Raw genomic sequence first — 4,826 nt, 5'->3', positions numbered from 1 at the left:
GAAAGGCGCCCTAACTCCGCCCCCAACTTGCGGCGTAACGGACAGCCAATGGACAACAGGGGAAGGCGGGACCTCCCTCCTCTAAGCCAATGGTAAAGCTTGTTGGGTGACAGCCCTTCTAGGAAATCAGGGCGCGGTGGATGAGGAGGGACAACTGCAGAAGCTAAACGCGTAGTCTTTGCTGACCTAGGTCTGGATGCTTTCCAGATTCAAGTCCGCAATGCGCGTGCGCTTTTCTCCCTTCTGCCTTTCTGTCTCACAGTCACGGACCTTCCCGGCCACCGTAGATAATACGATGGACTTTGTCTAAACTTCCATCTAAACTTCCATGGATTTTGTCTAAAACCTTCCAGGTCCGGAAAGTTTTCGGCGACCTGGTTACCATCTCCAGCACTGAGACGAATCCACGGTGAGTTCAAGTTTTCCCGAAGCGTTGGCGCTTCCTGACCTAACTTGACTGTCAACTTCTGAGCACTACCCAGGCCTCGGGCTCCCTATCTGTAGTGATGAATCTAGCCATCCTCATGGCAATCTAGGCTCCTCAAGAACCCTTTGTGTATTTTTGCCAGCACCTGGAAGATGTAAACCCAGCACATGTTCAATAAATGTGGAGTGTTAAGACAAAACTTGCTTAATTTTTCAAGCAAGATTTGGAAAATTACCTCTTAATTTGTATTATAAAAGAAGTCAAAACCCCTTGACTAACTAGATCTAGAAGAAATTTTATGATGAGAGTAGATTATTAGTACTGCTTGATGTTCCAGGAGTTATGTACGATTTCAATAGGCTTTAATAGACCAAACTAACTTCCCACATTTAAATTAGAATGAGAATCAACAGGATCTAATCTTACTTTCTAATGTAAAACAATTTAATTATGCTCATTAGACATATTTGCCTGAATTGTGTCTTAATTTTAAATAAGTATAATGAAAACCAGGGAGATCAGGATTACTGAATTTGCTAGATGCAGAAAATTATAGGCTAACAATTATATTTAACTGCTATATAACATGGTTTCTAGCAGCTTCTCTTAACCCCTTGTTCTCTTTCAACTTTAAAACCAGTCCTCATTTAAGGATGGCAAAAAGAAAAAGCGGGAGGCATTTCTAACAGGTTGACTGGTGCAGTAACAGGGGAAGCTGTAATGAGTTGCTAGTGTGGGAACCTCCCGGAGGTCTAGCCCGGTGGCACAGTGCCCTCTGGTGTTAGGAAGATGTTCTTTCACTATGTGTGTATTTATAACGAAACAAAGATGATGGGAGCTTCCAACAGATCTTAGACCTAAAGCACAAAACACTGTTATGCAACTTTTGTGTATTTGCCAACAATAAAACTGCTGACTTACTCCCAGTGTTATGATTTCCTCCCATTGTATTAGTCCATTCTCACACTGCTATTAAGAAATACCTGAGAATGGTTAATTTATAAAGGAAATAGGTTGAATTGACTCAGTTCTGCATGGCTGTGGAAGCATCAGGAAACTTACAATCATGGCAGAAGGTACCTCTTCACAGAGCAGCAGGAGAGAGAATGAATGCCAGCAAGGGAAATGCCAGATGCTTATAAAACCATCAGATCTCACGAGACTCACTAATTATCACGAGAATAGCATGGGGGAAAACTGCCCCATGATCGAAATACCTCCACCTGGTCCCACTTTTGACACATGGGGATTATGGGTATTACAATTCAAGAAGAGATTTTTGGTTGGGACACAGCCAAACTATATCACCCACTACCCTACATACTTTAATTTTTTTTTAATTATTTTCTTATTATTTTTATTATTGGTAGAGACAGGGTCTTACTTTGTTGCCCAGCTAGTCTCAAACTCCTGGCCTCAAATGATCCTCCCACCTTGGCCTCTCACTCTGGGATTACAGATGTAAGCCACAGCACTGGCCTCCTACATACTTTTTAGGAAAGTGGCTGTCAATAGCTCTGCCTTGACAAGTGAAGCAAAATTATGTGATATGATAAAAATAATGTTACAAATAATAGGTTTGTACATAACTATCTCTGTAGGTTCAGGGACAAAAGAATCTTCTTCATTGTCAATCCTTAATTACTCATTTGAATAATTTTTGCTTCTGGTTTCTATAACATTTGGCTGGATTATTTTGAAGAAACTAGTTCCTAAGGGAAGAATGCTTCTATCAGGGAGCACAGTCATGGTTCTGATGAATTGGCCTAACAGTACACTCTTATGTGGGGCTTCACATGCTGCTGCACTCACAGGCAGAATTGGGGGTTGTTTTTCTGGACAGAGTGATTGATCCTGATTACAAGCGGACAAATGGGTTTCTACTACATAAAGGAGAATTATGTCAAGAACCTAGGAGATTCACTAAGACATTTTTTAGTACTTCCTTGTCTAATGTTCTGCTGTTGGAAAACTCTGGGAACCCAGCAAAGACAAGGAAAGAAGGAAGGTTTGGGCTATCCTTCTAGGTAAAGAATCCAGTATAGCCAGGTCCTGACAAAGGCTAAGGGTTACTTGAATAGGTGCTAGGAGAACAGAGTTATGCAATATAAGCTAAATAATTTTCAGATCCCAGTGCAAAATAAAAATGGGGGGCTCCTTGATAATTTCAATATAATAGGCACAGCAGAGCAGCAACCAAGTGCAGAGCACTTCTGAGTGTTGAGCCCTGTGTGACTGCCCAGGTTGTACATCCATGGAGCTGGTGCCAGTGCTGTGATTGCTAAATTAGCTCTCATGACCAGAAAGATGTATAGCCTGTAGAAGTCATGTTTCTTGTCACTTTTTTTTCCCACTCCCCCAACTTTTCCTTATGTATATCATATATAAAGAATACTAGGGGTGGCTAACATTTTATTTCTCATGAGGGAATATGATTGAATCAAGATCACTTCATAATGATGCACAGTCTGAAGGGACTTCATGGGCCCCTTGTGTTGGAAGCACACACTTTTCTGTGGATGAAAAACTATAGAGGATGTTGAAGGGGAAAAGGTGTGGCCTGTACCAGTGGACTCCTGGGCCATATTGACTTCCAGTTGCTTCCAGCCAATGAGACCCTCAGCAGGAGTTGGGAGAGAAGAAAACAAAATCGGGACATACATTAACCTGGCTCTTCCCTGGGAGGAGGTTGCCTTGGGCTGTTTATGTTTCACAACCAAAAGTCACTGCTGATCTCATAGCAATCTCTATACAACGCTTCCCTTTTAGGTTCCAGCGAACACTGGCTACCCTCACCCTGCCTGGCCTAGAAGTGGTTAGGGTCCTGGTTCCCTGTACTTCCCATCTCTTGTAAATAAACCCTCTTTAAATTGCTCTAACTAGCGTGTGTCCTCTGTTCTCTGTCGGAACCCTGTGTGATATAATCATGTTCCTCAGGTATAAAATGGTGACAACTTGATTCCAGAATCAAGCTATAAAAAGCTTGATTCCAAAGCTATAAACTTGATTTTAAAAAAAAGCTATAAAGCTTGATAAAAACTTGATTCCAAAGCTATAAACTTGATTCCAGAACTTGTTGGGAGGATAAAATGAAAGTACATGTATACAAAGTACTTTGCAAATTCTAACGGGCTATAAAAGTTAATTAAGTTTGGGGAAATGAATGCTCTGACCAGTTACCCTCTCTGGTTTACTCTAGATTTGTTTGGAACAATTCTGAATAACATTCCGAAATTAATTTTCATTTTTGTCATATCTCTTCTTTGCTGAGAGCTTTTGCTATGATTTAACTGTGTCCTCTAAAGTTCATGTGTTGAAAACTGAATCCCCAATGCAACTGTTGGATGTGGAGCCTAGTAAGAGGTGATTAGGTCATGACAGCTCTGCCATCATGAATGAAGTAATGCCATTATCTTGGGAGTGGGTTAGTTACCATGAGAGCAGGCATGTATTAAAAGTGAGTTCGACCTCCTCCTGCTCCTTTGCTCTGGGAGCTCTCTTGCCCTTTCACTTTCCATCATAGGATGATGCAGCAAGAAAGCCTTCACTGGGAATAGGCCCTTTGACCTTGGACTTCCCAGCCTCCAGAATTTAAGAAATAAATTCATTCTCTTTATACATTTCCTAGCTGTGGTATTCTGTTATAGCAATAAAAAATGGACTAAGCCAGATTTTAATAGCTTTGAGATGCCTAGCATACGAGGAATACGTTCTGGATAGCTTTTAGGAGGACCTGAACCTCATCTCCAAAGGGCATGCTTTCCTCCAAAGTAAGTCGTACATTTGTAGAATTGTGCATTTGTCTTTGGTGTCCCTCCCTTCTCATTTCTTTGCAGAGTATCTGTGCCACTCCCTGAAGGTACTTGAGCACCTCACACTTTTCTTCATCCACCTCCTTCTATAAAAAACACTTTCCAGGAGAGGCTGTGAATTCATTTTTACTAAATAAATGGAATTCATATTTACTAAATAAATACAGAACTTGAGTGCTCGCTGGTAAAGAATCACTTGGTTCTCTGAGTCGTATGGTCAGTTATTTTTTCCTCCAAACAAATCTGCACATATCCATGTTGTTTCTGAGTACTTCCCCCCAGTGATTCAATTATGGTGACACATGATTATGAATAAAAACATATTTTTTAAGTCCTGTTTCATATAGCAATATGTGACTGATTTATGTATACATATAAAATATTCTGAATATTAGCCAAAGTTCTTCAGAGAAACAAACTCATCTGTTTATTATCTATCTATCTGCTATTTATCTACCTACCTACCTACCTATCTATCTGAAGAGAGAGAAAGAGGGAAGCAGACAGAGACAGAGAGAAAGAGATTTCTTGGAAGGAATTGGCTCACATGATTATAGAGGCTGAGAAGTTTCAAGATCTACAGTTGG

Source organism: Aotus nancymaae, unplaced genomic scaffold (assembly GCF_030222135.1).
Source record: "Aotus nancymaae isolate 86718 unplaced genomic scaffold, 86718_ANA_hifiasm-v0.15.2.pri h1tg000014l, whole genome shotgun sequence".
NCBI lineage: Eukaryota > Metazoa > Chordata > Mammalia > Primates > Aotidae > Aotus > Aotus nancymaae.
This window is presented reverse-complemented; position numbering follows the sequence as displayed.